This window comes from Dermochelys coriacea, chromosome 15 (assembly GCF_009764565.3).
Source record: "Dermochelys coriacea isolate rDerCor1 chromosome 15, rDerCor1.pri.v4, whole genome shotgun sequence".
Classification (NCBI taxonomy): Eukaryota; Metazoa; Chordata; order Testudines; family Dermochelyidae; genus Dermochelys; species Dermochelys coriacea.
In genome coordinates, this window is record NC_050082.1 from 15,835,405 (window position 1) to 15,852,694 (window position 17,290).

At 43.3% G+C, this 17,290-nt stretch overlaps 1 long non-coding RNA gene across 1 annotated transcript; it reads right to left on the reverse strand.

Annotated features, from left to right (window-relative positions):
- Window positions 1–28: 28 nt before the first annotated feature.
- Window positions 29–8,292, reverse strand: LOC122456799. Its single transcript, XR_006275872.1, has 3 exons — window positions 7,969–8,292; window positions 3,776–3,891; window positions 29–1,475 (listed from the first exon to the last, which is right to left on the reverse strand). It is a non-coding gene; the product is annotated as an uncharacterized LOC122456799 (long non-coding RNA).
- Between the last annotated feature and the right edge of the window lie 8,998 nt (window positions 8,293–17,290).

Here is a 17,290-nt window from a genome sequence, read left to right on the forward strand (position 1 = left end):
AGTCCTGCCTTATTAATTAAGTGTAGCCATCTTTTCCCCTCCCACCACCCCAAATTCCAACAGCAGCAATTAGAAAGCAGATACTTCACACATAACACCTGTTTCATTTATACCCCACCAGCCAATTCATGTCTCCTTTTCCCATCTTTTCATTTGACAGAGACAAGTGGTAAAATCAAGGGAATGAGGTGGCAAAAACAGCTACAACAAACAACAATAATAAAATCATTTGATCCAACATTCAAAACTGTGGGGTCAATACGGTATGTCTGTGAACCAGGAATTGTAGGTTTCAACTAACATATTGGGAAAACAGCCCTCCCGGTCTACTGTGTCCTCATTAAAAGGGGATCTGTATCAAAGTAGCAGCGTATTTTCTCCACCACAGGCTGTTGGTGTTATAGCAAGCTCTCATTTTTATTTAATGCGATAATTAACAGTCACAAAGTCTGCCCAGGTGAGAGGAGCAGGAATCATTAAGTTGTGCAAAGGGACACTCTGGGAATGTTCAAGGATCCAACTGAACCAACTCCAGATCCTCTTCCGCCAGTACACACTATGGTCTCAGTTCTGTAATCAGGGCCGCACAAAATCCGACTGAAGCCAACATCCAGATCCAATTGCAGGAGCAGTGCTTATTGTTTTAAACACATAGTCATGAGGTATAATGAAGGTTAAAAGAATTACATATTATTGAAGGGGAACCTGGCATTCTGAACGACAAAAGTAGAGTTTCGTCCAAAATACAGAATCTAGAATGGAGCCTTCAGTTGAAGGCAGGTAGGGATTTTATGAGATTTTATCTCTTCCAGATAGAAAGAGAGTCTGAACATATTTGTGTCAATTCTCAAATATTAACATTATCAGGATTCATTTATGTGAAACTTACATTCCAGATGCATGCACAACAAAATGGGGCCCTGATCCCAATTGAGCACTCTGAATGTTACAGTGGCAGAAATAATAAATAATGATAAAGAGGAAAATCAAAGTGCCCTTTTGCTAGGCTACTCCCCTGTAGCTACAAATCCTTTAGCTCTGCCCCACTACAACTGGAAAAATGCCGTTATTGCTAGCACAGTTTCAATTGTAGTGTGGGGAGGAGTTTTGATGCCATTATAATCTCCACATTTATGACTTGGATCATGTAACATGAAAGCTCCTTTCTTCCCTCATTTCAGACAGGGTGTAATAGGGGCCATCAACTCATAATGCTTTTCATTTTTATAGCACCTTTTATCCAAGGATCTCAAAGCTCTTTAACAAGTTTTGCAGCACCCTTGTGAGGCAGATATCTTAATACCCCCTTTACAGAAGGGGAAACAGAAGCACAGAGATTAAGTGATTTTCCCAAGATCTCACAAATAGTCGGTAGGAAAGATGGGCATAAAAGCCAGAACTCCTGACTTCCAACCTTGTTTTGTAATCACTAGATGTCTTTTTCTTGGTAAAATCAGTCTCCATAACACTGTCATCTAATAAAAATAGTAAAGAAGAAACTTTAATCAAACAAAAAGATCAGTACTTGCTAGAATCAGAGATCCTAGTTAGGATGAGTAGTGTGTTATTGTTCCTGGCGTAGTCCAGAGGTTAAAAAAAAAATAAAAAGAGAAGGGCATGTAAATTGCAGCCTGTCAAGGCTTCTACTAATGAATGGAGTTACCATATTATTTTATTTTGGGGATTTTTTCCATTAAACACTATTATTGGAAAAAAACAATATCAACAAATACTGGGAAATATTAGCGCTGTCTCAGAGCAAAATATAAACCTATACAGCTCCAACTTTATTAGAATTACAAAATGATTAACAGCCCAATTAAACACATTTTTGTTTTGGACAGGATAAATTATGCTCGGTATAGCTACACCTATAATGGATTACCCTATCCAGGGCTGTTAGCTGTAATAAAAAAAAGGATACTGTACATTTTTGGTCATCCTCTTGTAGAGAAAAGAACAAATGCTGTTGTTAATGACAGACAGCATCATTATGAAAAAATTCCATTTGCCACCAGGCAATATGATCCAGTTCCAGCAATTATTGTGTTAGTCAAACTGTAGAGAAGTTTCATAAAGAGAGAGTTTTTAAGCAGTATACTTTGTTATTTTGGCAAGTTTTGTGATGTAACAATTAAAAACATGCTTCGGGCCTCAAAATGTGCATGAGATTGCCAAAATCAGATAAAACCCCTGTGGGTCCCAGACTCGCAAAGAAAGAAAAATCAAACTGTTTACATTTTGGATAAGACATTCATCAACATTTGGCTTTTGTTTCAGCCAATGTCAGCTAATAACTGAATTGGTTTCTAGCAGAACAAAATTTAAGGAGTTTGATGTCAGGCTTTCTGCGGGTTAACTGTGGCATTTGCTTTGGGTGGTAGCTGGAGCGAACAGTAAAACCCTCACCACGAGAAGCTGATCTCATGGATAGCGATGACACTACCAGCTTCTGCGCTACAAGTATAAAATCAGACTCAAGAGTATTCATGAATGCCCTTCAGGGTGAAATGGGGCCATTTTCCACCAGCAAACATCAGGAAATCACTGGGGGTGGTTGATGTAAGTCATTCCTTTCTCATGCTAGAGGGGCTGAGCCTGGCAATTCCCCAGACTCTCATGGTTCTAAGGAGAAAACAGAAGCCTCCAGTCCATGTGCACCCATTAAGCTGCCAAAAAGCCATTAACAAAGATATTATCCTTTAAAATAGGAGGGGAATTATTGCTATTGAACCAATTTATGGTCAAATCTATCATCTATCCACTCCCACAATTTGATGGTATTAGGAAATAATGATTTATAACAGAAATTAAGATAGAATGCCATTATGCCAGGCCTCCACAGGGGGGAGAGGAGGGATGTCAGATCCAAAAATGTAGGCTGTTCTATGTAGCAGTAAACACGAAGAACTACTTCAAGAACAAGCCTATTGGTAAAAGAGATCCCTGGGTCACCTCCCCCCACAAAACAGGTTGAAGATTACACAGATTCTCTGTATTACTGGAATGATGACAGTAGTTCTCAGTGTGGATTCTTCCAAGCATGTGAGCTGTGGTCTGAGCACAGAACAGGGAACCAGGATGCCATGATTATTAGATAGGTAAGTTCAATATTAGCAACAATATTCTACCAGTTTCCATTTGGAACATGCAGGACCTACTATGGGCAAGTGAAAGGATGTATTACAGCCTAGTCTGCTATGATATTTCATCAGAATAACACCTCATCTAATCTGGAGAAAGCATATTTGCTATTTTTAGGACCCGTGGGCCTAATTTTTAAAGCTGTCAAGCACGGACGACTTCCATTGACTTTCAAAGGAACTGTGGTGCTCAGCAGCCAGTCAGTCCTTTAGTCGATGATGATATCTCTAGAACATTTAATGATCACACAAATCCAGCAGCTACCTTTTGGGAAAAGCAGATCTGCATTTTGGTTTACTTTCTCTTATTGAGCTGACTAGTTCTCTTTTGCAGAGACCAGTTTTCTTGTAACTAGGTAACCTACAGGTCCAGTTTCAAATGAAGCGTTTACAGTCATCACAAGAGTATAGGTTGGAGATCTCTGAGTCTTGCATATATATAATTTCAGATGTCACTGTTCCATATTATCTGCATATGAGTTACTTCATTCAAGGTTAGACCATGTCAGACTACCAGATGAGGATTTATGAAGATGTTTTTAATATGTATTCCTTATTAGTATTAAAATTTGATTGCAGAGAAATGAGATCACATATATGAATAAGACTAACTAAGCTAAAAAAATAATTACCTTCCTCATGACCTACATTTTTAATATTCTCCATTAAGGATCTTTGACTTACAGGATATTGGAACAGTGGAGGGAAGAGATTGCAAAAATCCAGAAATCAGCAGTGTAGAATTTCCCTATGATGGAGGAATAGGAGATGTTAATGTTTTGTTGCAATCCTATATATTACTGAGGACATGCAAGGGCCAGTTTAAAAAAAGTTAATATTTATAGTGAAACTGTAAGGGGCTTTAAGTCAGGGTCTGTGAAGAGGAACTGGTTTTATGACTCAGCAAATTTCTCAAGAGGAACCAGTACAGCAATGTGATGGGTAGTGGGATTTGGATTATAAACCCTGCCCAGATTCCACCCAGGCACCCCCTGCTTGAAAGAGTTCTAGTTTGTAGGCAATTGCGCCTCCCAATTACTTCCAGGTGGCTATTTAGAACAATGCCAAATGGCAAGTGTACTAGCCAGTCAAGAGGCCGGGTGGCTGATTTTCATAGATACAAGTTTAATTTAAAATATATCATTTTTAATGAAGTATAATCTAAAAACTCCCAAAATGACAAACGTACACAGTACATGGAACAGTGAACAACTACTGCTCCACTGTACTATTATCTAGAGCAAAGAAATGACCACATCTGCTAAAGACAGTCACTTGGTAATATCAAAATGTATTGGCTAGTATTTGTGTACCAGTGCCATCTACTGAAATGAGCAAGGACTGCTCAACTGTGTCACAGGCCCGATACTGCTACCAGTTTATGGAGGTTCGCCTTTAAATCAAGCTAGGGTTTTGGAGCACAAGAATTCAACTTCTGCACCTGCCACCGCTGTGAATTTCTGAATGGTCATGGAGTGCAGCAGAGAGAGCACCATGAAGTCCAAGGTGACTACAAACTTGTTGTTACAATACTATGGGGCATTGTCACATGATCAGTATGCTGCATTCTGGAAGTAAATATGTTTGCACACACACACGTGGTCATGAAAGGAGCTGGATTAACAGACTCTGGAGGCTGAAGACAAACTTGCCTTGACCTTTATTTACAGTAAATGCCTCAGTTCCAGCTCAGCATTTTATCTAGGAACAGTCATCTGTTTTCCTGTGACCATGTTCCATCTCATTGATGCACTGACATATTTACACCAGGGCCAAGGCCTGGGCAGCCATGAATAAGGGGCATATATCAAGAGAGAAAAGGGATGCAAAGATGGATTTTATGAAATATTTTCAGTTTTCCTTTGACTCAGTCGTGCATTTCGTTACGGCTCATTGGACGCTCACTCAGCACTTGGACACTCTGTGCAATGCAGTCTAGCATATACTTGAAATTGTGTCTGTTTGCCAAACTCCATGCTTGGCAGCCCTTCAGGGGATAGGGCACATTTTTTATTTCCTGCCCTTAGGTAGAGTGGGCCATAGGGAAGGGAGCAACATCTTAAGATTCATAGGTTTTAAGGCTAAATCATTTAGTTTGACGCCGCCCCCCCCCCGGCATAACACAGGGCACAGAATTTTACCCAGTAATGTGGAGAGAATTATTGTTCCCTGTTCTGCCAGGGAACACGAGCTAATTCAGTTGCAGTTTAACCAAATCATATAATAGATTCCAAGGCCAGAAGAGGTCATTGTGATCATCCAGTCTGACCTCTTGTATAACACAAGCCAGAGAACTTCACCATAATAATCCCTAGACCAGATCTTTTAGAAAAACATCCAATCATAATTTAAAGATTGCCACTGATGGAGAATCCATCCCTTGATAAATTGCTCCAATGGTTAATTACCCTCACTGTTGAAAAGTTACACCTTAATTCCAGGCTGAATTTGTCTAGCTTTGACTTCCAGCCATTGGATTGTATTATACTTTTCTCTGCTAGATTGAAGAGCCCATTATAAAATAATTATTCCTCATATAGGTATTTATAGACTGTAACCAAGTCACCACTTAACCGTTTCTTTGTTAAACTAAATAGATTGAGCTCCTTGAGTCGATCACGCTAAGGCAGGGGTTCCCAAACTTATTCAGAGTAAGTCTGTGGCGGGCCGTGAGATGCTTTGTTTACCTGAGCGTCCGCAGGTATCTGCTTGCAGCTCCCAGTGGCTGCGGTTTGCTGTTCCCGGCCAATAGGAGCTGCGGGAAGCGGTGACCTGGCCTGTGCCACTTCCCACAGCTCCCATTGGCCGGGAATGGCAAACCGCGGCCACTGGGAGCTGCAAGCGGCCGTACCTGCAGACACTCAGGTAAACAAAGCGTCTCACAGCCCGTCAGGGGCTTACTGTGAACAAGCCGCAAACCAAGTTTGGGAACCCCTGCTCTAAGGTATGTTTTCTAATCATTCTCATGGCTCTTCCATCTCCAATTTATCAACATCCTTCTTGAATTGTGGACACCAGAACTGGACACATTATTCCAGCAGCGATGTAATCAGTGCCAAATAAAGAGGTAAAATAACCCCTCTGCTCCTACTTGAGATTCCCCAGTTTATGCATCCAAGGATAGCATTCGTCCTTTTGACCACAGTGTTGCACTAGGAGCTCATATTCAGCTGATTCGCCACCCCCATTCCCCCAATCTTTTTCAGAGTCACTGCTCCCCAGGAAAGAGTCCTCTATCTTGTAAGTGTGGCCTACATTCTTTGTTCTTAGATGTATATATTTTCATTTAACCATTATTATCAGCAGTACTATGTTCTCTTCCCAATCATTGATAAAAATGTTAAATAGCATAGGACCAAAAACCAATCCCTGAAGGACCCCACTAGAAACACACCAATTAAATGATTCCCTGTTTACAGTTACATTTTGACACCTATCCAGTATCCAGCTTTTAATGAATTTAATGTCTGCTTTGTTAATATTATGTCATTCCATTTTGTTTATCAAAATGTTGTGTGGTACCGAGTCAAAGCCTTACAGACATCAAAGTGTATTACATCAACTCCATTACCTTTGTCAACGAAACTTGTTATCTCACTAGGGTGACCAGATGTCCCTATTTTATAGGGACAGTCCTGATTTTGGGGGCTTTTTCTTATATAGGCTCCTATTATCCCCCACCTCCTGTCCCAATTTTTTACACTTGCTATCTGATCACCCTAAATCTCACCCTAGAAAGAGATCAAGTTGGAAAATACATCCTGTGAAATTAACTGGATATCTTTTGTGTGTGAGATTACAAGTTTGGTTGACAAGGTAATGGAGTTGATCTCGTTTACCCTTTTAAAATATTGGTGTAACATTAGCTTTTTTCTAATCTTCTGGAATTTCATATTTAGTCTTTTCTGAGAGGCAGAAAGGGTTAATCTACTATGGCATTGACTTTATCCCTTAATTCTTTCCTACGGTAGATTGAGCAATGCACTGGACGTGTTGAGCATATTTAAACAGGGAAGCTTTGGACATAATAATTACATGTGATAGAACATTAAAAAAAAACAAACACAAAGGCACCTGGGGATTCTGAAGGCATCTTCTGGCCTCTCTAACCTGGCAGCACATAGTGGCCCTCCAACATTTCCATGTGGAAAAACATTATTTAGCGAGGGAGAGTTTACTTTGAGTGACCCTATTGCCTTTCAAACAATGAGATGTCAGGGCCATTGTGAAGCTGAAGAGATGTTTAACTTGTCTCATAAGCACAGTTCATTGCTCAAACAGCTGAAGGGGGAAAAAAAATTAAAAAGGAACCCAGAGAAACAATTGGAAAGAAAAACTGGACATTTGAATGGAACAACTTCTGGTGTCTTTCCTCTGCTGCTGACATCCTAACAAAAGCTATGGGAGGTTTTTCCTTTGTTATTTTTCTGAGCGTGAAGAAGAGAGTTCATAGTGTATTTTGTCTTAGAGTGAGTCTAGTACAAAAGGTCACCCCGTCTACCTAATGAGGTGCTTAGTTTTACACACTGGGGGTGATAGTCACGGCTGTTCACAGAGCCCACCTAAGGTTTGTGAGCCAGAGTCTCACTTAAGCCTTCACAGGGCCTTGTGTGGAATATAGGCTTTGTGCAAGCCCTACACACAGGGTCAATTTCACTCCGTAACAGGCCTGCCCTGCACTGTACCATAAATGTGAGATGAAATAAACTGAAATAGATCAGGAGGCCCTACCTTTGCCCAATCACAAGGCACAATGGCAACCTGCTGGGAGCCCAAAGCCCGCACAAATCTGTGTTTAAATAGAGGTGACTGTGGCCAAGCTCACCTTCAATACAGAGCACAGGCCCTCGGAGACGCAGGCCCCAGCATGCCATGCTCCTCCTTGCTTCAAGTCATTTGGCAGCACTGATCCCAGGTGGTCTCTGTGGAGCACTGTTCTTTGGCTGGAATTTGGGATCTTTAGTGCAGTTACTTGGCAGAGAAAGGCATCGAAATAAGTGAATGGAGATCCTCAGATGTATCCCTCTGACAGGGTGGTGGATTCTGTCAGGGAAGCAAGAAATAGATAAATGTCATGAACAAGAAGTATTTATATATAGCTCTTATCACTGTAGTATCTGAAAAGGAGTACTTGTGGCACCTTAGAGACTAACAAATTTATTAGAGCATAAGCTTTCGTGAGCTACAGCTCACTTCATCGGATGCATTTGGTGGAAAAAAATGTTTTGTTTTTTTTTTCCACCAAATGCATCCGATGAAGTGAGCTGTAGCTCACGAAAGCTTATGCTCTAATAAATTTGTTAGTCTCTAAGGTGCCACAAGTACTCCTTTTCTTTTTGCGAATACAGACTAACACGGCTGCTACTCTGAAACCTGTAGTATCTGAGTGGTTCACAGTCATTAATAGATTTTTAGCCCGGCAACATCCCAAATGAAGGGGAGGATTATTATCCCCATGTCACAGACAGGGATCTGAGACAAAAGTTAGGCAAAGTCAATGGCTTTCAGCCTTTCCAGACTACTGTGCCCCTTTCAGGAGTCTGATTGGTCTTGCGTACCCCCAAGATTCACCTCACTTAAAGACTACTTGCTTACAAAATCAGACATAAAAATACAAGAGTGTCACAGCACGGTATTACTGAAAAATTGCTGACTTTCTCATTTTTACTATATATATTTATAAAGTAAATGAATTGGCATCTAAATATTGTGCTTACATTTCAGTGTATAGTATATAAAGCAGTATAAACAAGTCATTGTCTGTATGAAATGTTAATTTATACTGACTTTGCTAGTGCTTTTTATGTAGCCTGTTGTAAAACTAGGCAAATATCTAGATGAGTTGATGGACCCCAGGTTGAGAACCACTGGGATAAGTGACTTGCCCAAGATCACACAGAAAGTCTGCGGCTAAGTCGGGAATCAAACCGAGGTCTCCTGAGGTCCAGCCCTGTACCTTAACCACAAACTCATCCACCCTAGTCTGATTGATCCTGGAGGCCTACACTGTGGCTGAAATTTCCTTTTCATTTATAAATTGAGCATTAACCAAATGGTGAGCCTGTTAAATCTCTATTCAAAGTGGACAAACATTTCATGTAAGGAATTACATGCGTCAGGTGGTTGCAATCATCTTTTGCACAAATAATTTAAGCTTGTTTGGTACATTTTATTCTGATTTAAGTTTTTATTGGAAATATAAATACCTGTGTCGGTCACCAAACCACATAAAACAAACATATTGAGAAGGGTCTATTATAGACAAATATGGAAACAAATCAGCCAAAAGTCTGGTTTTATTTATAAGCTTATTTGAGGGGTTTTTTTTTAATCTTTAGGTTCATATGAATTGGGTTTGTGGTTTCCACATCTGGGCTGCTGATGCCCAGCTTAGAGAGCGGGCCAAGTTGGACCTGGGCATCCTCCAAGCGCAAAATGGGAAAAAAAAACACAGATTTCAGTTCTAGCTACCTCAGTGCTAGCAGAGCTCTCACAAGCAATCACATTGCAGATAAGCACAACTCGCAGGGTGCCTGGTTTTTGTTGTTGTTGGTTTGTTTTTTTACTTTTTAAAACATAATTTATTGAAAAGAGTCACAAGAAAGACACTTCGAAGAGTCTGTTCCCTTTGCAGCTGCTTCAGGGAGCAACAGATCACAGGTGCAATGCTGCAGAGGGTAAAGAAGAAGTTTCTCCAGAACTTAAAAGTCTTTGACAGGCACATGGGGATCACACGCCCGCACGCACACCCCTTTTTACAGTTAGACTGGGAGGAAGCACACAGGACCGGTCAGTATGTGAGGGTTAAAAACAGTCATCTCAGAAAACACACACACCAGCCCATGTTCAGATTTGGGCAGTACTGAGTCCTCCTCTGGCACAAAACAGTTGTTGGAAGGCAATTTGCTTCTTCCTCCTCACTCTGCCTGCTTCCTCCATGACTCCTCTGCATAGCTCCTCTTTTCCTCCATTGGAACAAAGGAATTGTGACACTGTATCAAACACGTGGTCCGTATATGCCAGTATCCTGTCTCCAGCAGGGGCTAGTACCATGTGGTACAGAGAAAGATACAGCTGATCTCTGTGACCTTCAGAACCCATAGTACTGTGTTAATCCGATCAAGACTATATTAAGCCAAATCCAACTTAGAGATATGAATTTGGCTAATGAAGTTCCTTGAGCATCCAAAATGGATTTCAGAGAGCACTGTGGTGTATTTCAATGCACATGAACACGAGAGAGACTGTTATTGAAGCTGAGAACCATCATGGTTCTTGTCTACATTTGCGATTCTTGCACTAGCGTAGCTACACACCAGGGTAAGTTGCCCTGATACAAGCCCTGTTCTACAGTGGTGCAACATGTCTACCTTGGCGTTTGCAGTAGTGTAGCTACTTTGGTGCAAAAATCCCTAACACAGACAATAACCTTGGCAGGGTGTTGCTTCCTTTTACATAGCTGGCTCTGTATTCCAAACCAGATCCACAACACCCTGGCCCTAGGCGTCTCTTGAAGCAAAGACTGCCAACATATGAAATTGTTCATCTCTATGTATAGAGGATGGTGGGGAGGAAAGGAAGCAGAATTCATAGTGTGAACAATTGCCCACTAGTAACTAGGCTTAGGGTATGTCTACACTATGAAATTAGGTCGAATTTATAGAAGTCAGTTTTGTAGAAAGCGTTTTTATACAATCGATTGTGTGTGTCCCCACACAAATGCTCTAAGTGCATGTAGTCGGCAGAGTGTGTCCACAGTACCGAGGCAATCGTCGACTTCCGGAGCGTTGCACTGTGGGTAGCTATCCCACAGTTCCCACAGTCTCCACCGCCCATTTGAATTCTGGGTAGAAATCCCAGTGCCTGATGGGTCTAAAACATTGTCGCAGGTAGTTCTGGGTACATATCGTCAGGCTCCTGTTCCCTCCCTCCTTACGTGAAAGCAAGGGCAGACAATTGTTTTACTCCTTTTTTCTTGAGTTACCTGTGCAGATGCCATACGACGGCAAGCATGGAGCCCGCTCAGCTAACCGTCACCGTATGTCTCCTGGGTGCTGGCGGACATGATACTGCATTGCTACACAGCAGCAGTTTATTGCCTTTTGGCAGCAGACAGTGCAGTATGACTGGTAGCTGTCGTCGATGTAGTCCTGGGTGCTCTTTTAATTGACCTCGATGAGGTCAGGCGTGCCTGGGCAAACATGGGAATGACTCAGCCAGGTCATTTCCCTTTTAAGTTTTTTCTCATGGCGATTCAGTCCTACCAGCAGTGCACTGTCTTTTAATCAGCAGCCAGCAGAAGATGATGGCCAGCAGTCATACTGCACCATCTTCTGCCGAGCACCTAGGAGATGACGATGGCTAGCGGTCGTACTGCACAGTCTCTTGCAAGCAAGATGTATAAAGATAGATGAAGTGGATCAAAACAAGAAATAGACCAGATTTGTTTTGTATTCATTTTCTCCTCCCTTCCTCCGTGAAATCAATGGCCTGCTAAACCCAGTTTTGAGTTCAATCCTTGAGGTTTTGAGTTCTATCCTTGAGGGGGGCCATTCTGTTTCTCACAAAGCCACCCCCTTTGTTGTATTAATTCCTTGTAAGCCAACCCTGTAAGCCATGTCGTTTGTTGCCCCTCCTTCCGTCAGAGCAACAGCAGACAATCGTTCCACGCCTTTTTTCTGTGCAGATGCCATACCACGGCAAGAATGGAGCCCGTTCAGATCACTTTGGCAGTTAGGAGCACATTAAACACCACACGCATTATCCAGTAGTATATGCAGCAGCAGAACCTGGCAAAGCAAAACCGGGTGAGTAGGTGACATCAGCGCAGTGACGAGAGTGATGAGACATGGACACAGACTTCTCTCAAAGCATGGGCCCTGGCAAGGTGGGCATCATGGTGCTAATGGGGCAGGTACATGCAGTGGAACGCCAATTCTGGGATCGGGAAACAAGCACAGGCTGGTGGGACCGCATAGTGTTGCAGGTCTGGGACGATTCCTAGTGGCTGCGAAACTTTTGCATGAGTAAGGGCACTTTCATGGAACTTTGTAACTTGCTTTCCCCTTGCCCTGAGGCACAAGAATACCAAGATGAGAGCAGACCTTGCAGTTGGGAAGCGAGTGGCAATAGCCCTGTGGAAGCTTGCAATGCCAGACACCTACCAGTCAGTCGGGAATCAATTTGGAGTGGGCAAATCTACTGTGGGGGCTGCTGTGATGCAAGGAGCCAATGCAATCAAAGATCTGCTGATATCAAGGGTAGTGACCCTGGGAAATGTGCAGGTCATAGTGGATGGCTTTGCTGCAATGGGATTCCCTAACTGTGGTGGGGCCATAGACAGAACCCATATCCCTATCTTGGCACTGGAGCACCAAGCCAGCGAGTACATAAACCGCAAGGGGTACTTTTCAATAGTTCTGCAAGCACTGGTGGATCACAAGGGACCTTTCACGAACGTCAACTTGGGATGGCCGGGAAAGGTACATGACGCTCGCATCTTTAGGAATTCTGGTCTGTTTCAAAAGCTGCAGGAAGGGACTTTATTCCCAGAACAGAAAATAACTGTTGGGGATGTTGAAATGCCTATTGTTATCCTTGGGGACCTAGCCTACCCCTTAATGCCCTGGCTCATGAAGCCATACACAGGCAGCCTGGACAGTAGTCAGGAGCTGTTCAACTATAGGTTGAGTAAGTGCAGAATGGTGGTAGAACGTGCATTTGGATGTTTAAAAGCGCACTGGCATAGTTTACTGACTCGGTTAGACCTCAGCGAAACCAATATTCTCACTGTTATAACTGCTTGCTGTGCGCTCCACAATATCTGTGAGATAAGGAGGAGACTTTTATGGTGGGGTGGGCGGTTGAGGCAAATCGCCTGGCTGCTGGTTATGCACAGCCAGACGCCAGGGCGGTTAGAAGAGCACAGAAGGGCGCAGTGCGCATCAGAGAAGCTTTGAAAACCAGTTTCATGACTGGCCAGGCTACGGTGTGAAAGTTCTGTTTGTTTCTCCTTGATGAAACCCCTGCCCCTTGGTTCACTCTAAGCTAACCACCCTCCCCTCCTCCCTTCGATCACTGCTTGCAGAGGCAATAAAGTCATTGTTGCTTCACATTCATGCATTCTTTATTAATTCATCACACAAATAGGGGGATAACTACCAAGGTAGCCCAGGAGGGGTGGTGGAAAAGAGAAACACCAGGAGGGGTGGTGGAGGAGGGAAGGACAAGGCCACACAGCACTTTAAAAGTTTAAAACTTTAAAACTTATTGAATGCCAGCCTTCTGTTGCTTGGGCAATCCTCTGGGGTGGAGTGGCTGGAGGCCCCCCCACAGCATTCTTGGGCGTCTGGGTGAGGAGGCTATGGAACTTGGGGAGGAGGGTGGTTGGTTACACAGGGGCTGTAGCGACGGTCTGTGCTCCTGCTGCCTTTCCTGCAGCTCAACCATATGCTGGAGCATATTAGTTTGATCCTCCAGCAGCCTCAGCATTGAATCCTGCCTCCTCTCATCATGCTGCCGCCACCTTTCAGCTTCAGCCCGCCACTTACTCTCTTCAGCCTGCCACCTCTCCTCCTGGTCATTTTGTGCTTTCCTGCACTCTGACGTTGTCTGCCTCCATGCATTCGTCTGTGCTCTGTCAGTGTGGGAGGACAGCATGAGCTCAGAGAACATTTCATCGCGAGTGGGTTTTTTTCGCCTTCTAATCTTCGCTAGCCTCTGGGAAGGAGAAGATCCTGTGATCCTTGAAACACATGCAGCTGGTGGAGGAAAAAAAAGGGACAGTGGTATTCAAAAAGACACATTTTATAGAACAATGAGTACACTCTTTCACGGTAAACCTTGCTGTTAACATTTCATACATAGCACATATGCTTTCGTTCCAAGATCGCATTTTGCCTCCCTGCAGCGCGTGTCTAGCCCCTCCCCGTGGCTAAGAGTGGGGAACATTTCTGTTCAGCTACAGGCAAACAGCCCAGCAGGAATGGGCACCTCTGAATGTCCCCTTAAGAAAAGCATCCTATTTCAACCAGGTGACCATGAATGATATCACTCTCCTGAGGATAACACAGAGAGATAAAGAACGGATGTTGTTTGAACGCCAGCAAACATACACTGCAATGCTTTGCTCTATGGTGATTCCCAAGTATGTGTTACTGGCCTGGAGTAGTAAAGTGTCCTACTATGGTGGATGGAATAAGGCTGCCCTCCCCAGAAACCTTTTGAAAAGGCTTTGGGAGTACATCCAGGAGAGCCGTGAATGCCAGGGCAAATTAATCATTAAACATGCTTGCTTTTAAACCATGTATAGTGTTTTAAAAGGTACACTCAGAGGTCCCTTCTCTGCCTGGCGGGTCCGGGAAGCAGCCTTGGGTGGGTTCAGGGGGGTACTGACTCCAGGTCCAGGGTGAGAAACAGTTCCTGGCTGTCGGGAAATCCGGTTTCTGCACTTGCTTGCTGTGAGCCATCTTCCTCATCCCCAAAACCTGCTTCCATGTTGCCTCCATCTCCATTGAAAGAGTCAAACAACACAGCTGGGGTAGTGGTGGCTGAACCCCCTAAAATGGCATGCAGCTCATCATAGAAGCGGCATGTTTGGGGCTTTGGCCCGGAGCGGCCGTTCGCCTCTCTGGTTTTCTGGTAGGCTTGCCTCAGTTCCTTAAGTTTCATGAGGCACTGTTTCGGGTCTCTATTATGGCCTCTGTCCTTCATGCCCTGGGAGATTTTGACAAATGTTTTGGCATTTCGAAAACTGGAACGTAGTTCTGATAGCACGGATTCCTCTCCCCATACAGCGATCAGATCCTGTACCTCCCGTTCGGTCCATGCTGGAGCTCTTCTGCGATTCTGGGACTCCATCATGGTCACCTCTGTTGATGAGCTCTGTATGGTCACCTGCAGCTTGCCACGCTGGCCAAACAGGAAATTGAAATTCAAAAGTTCGCGGGCCTTTTCCTGTCTACCTGGCCAGTGCATCTGAGTTGAGAGTGCTGTCCAGAGCAGTCACAATGGAGCACTCTGGGATAGCTCCCGGAGGACAATACCGTCTAATTGTGTCTACTGTACCCCAGATTCGACCCGGCAAGGCTGATATCAGCGCTAATCCCCTTATCGGAGGTGGAGTAAGGAAATCAATTTTAAGAGCCCTTTAAGTCGAAAAAAAGGGCTTCGTCGTGTGGACAGGTGTAGGGTTAAAGCGATTTAACACTGCTAAATTCAACCTCAACTCCTAGTGTAGACCAAGGCTATGGTAATCAAATTCATTTCTACTGTGTCCTAGTCTGGTCATCAAAGTGGAAAGCTGAAATGTATTAACCCACTGTGCCATCTACAACAGTAAACTCCTTCATAACAATTTGATTTTGAGACATGAATGACACAAGGTAGTTCCATAAAACATGTTTTTTTGAGTTATTGTAACATAATTGAGATGTTCATTCATCATCACAGCGATTCATTTTCAAAAATCCCAGCAAGGAAGAAGGAAAAAAAAATGGCAAGATTTATAAAAAAAAAAAAAAAGGGTTTCACACATCCTCAATGCCCCAGCTGTGTTGAAGGAAATAATTTCAGTGCCATCCATCATCCTCCTTTTCAAGAGACTACTTTGGCCAAGCATAACTGTTGCTGCTGTGTTGGCTCGTACGCAGAGGCAATTGGTACGAAATTGAGATGGCAAAAGACGCATGGCTGATAGCACAGGAACAGATCTTTCATCAGCATTGAAGGCAATCATTCATTGTAGCTGGGGCTGGATCAGGAGTCAAGGAGAGGAGATTAAAAAATTAGTTTTGGTAAGAGAAGGGGAAAGTCCTTGAAAACTTAGTTCCTGCTGCAGAAGATCATGCTGCAGATTTAGGAGGCCATGGGTCCAAGTCCTGGGTCTTGCCTTGATAGATGCAATACGTCTCATGAGATGAATACAAGAGTGAATTTCTCCCATCATCCGTTTTGGCTGGCTAAAGGAGTGGAAGTTAGCCATGGAAAAAGGCCAATCTCCCACAGTTGCCAGCAAATGAATAGAGCTTTGTAGCAATAAGGAGCAAATCCAGCGTACCTTGAGTTTTTGCTTTTTATAGGCTCGGGGTTCAGAACTTTTACTTCAGGAAACAAAGTGGAATTCCATAGGCAAGAGACATCCTCATGTGCAGGGCTTTAGGGTCCTCCACATATTCCCCTGGTGTTGGAGCTCCGAGAGCCCGATAGATACACAGCTCCCAGGGACTTTTAGGAGACTTTGCTTTCTTGTGTCTGAGGGTCAAATTTGACCGTTGGCAGCTGCCTCATTCACCCACTGAGCAGAACCACCACCTGATGAACAGTTCTGGGAAAGAGGAAGCAACAGAAACCCAAGCATTGGAAAGGATAACTGGGCAGCACTGCTTCCTAGACACGGTCTACTGCACAACCTCAGTCCTATAGGAAACCTGGGGAAACACAGTGGTCCCCTAAAGCCTTTACAACAGGGTTCCATTTTGTAGCATAGACTGGCCCTTAAGAATGGTTTATAACCAGGGCAATGACTTAGAAATGTCCCTTAGGAACCAATTCTGCTGTCAGGGACACTGGTGTAGACAGGGCATAAATCCACTTAGACTGGTGTAAACTGGCCGTAGTATAATCCAAATCAGGCCCCTCTTAGCAAAAGCCAATCAATGTTTGTATAGTTTGCACCACAACAAAAATTAATGACGTGACCGTTCTCAATGAATTCTATTAATTGCAGATTTTGCCAGAGTAAAATAAAGAAACGTCATATTTCCCCATAATCTCGTCTTTACGGTTGTCAGCATAACCACTGTTACTGTGGCTACACTAGCAGGTGGTAGCTGATAATCAAATGCTACAGAGCGTGTAGGATAGTGAGGCTAATGCCTCAGAAGGACACTGTTTCAGGTGAGACGGCGTGGTTTGCTTACAAAAATATCTCCAAGGGGTACCTAAAAATATCTCTAAGGGCCAGCTCACGTAAATCAGTTGTAGCCCCAAAGGATTTACACCATCTGGAGATGTGGCCTTACAGAGCTAATTTATATTAGCTCTAAGACCTCTGCAAACATGGTATTTAAAAAAAAAGTTACAATTTGTTCATTGTAAGTGAAAGAATAATAGAAATATGCCCATGTAAAGTTCCCTGGCACTAATGC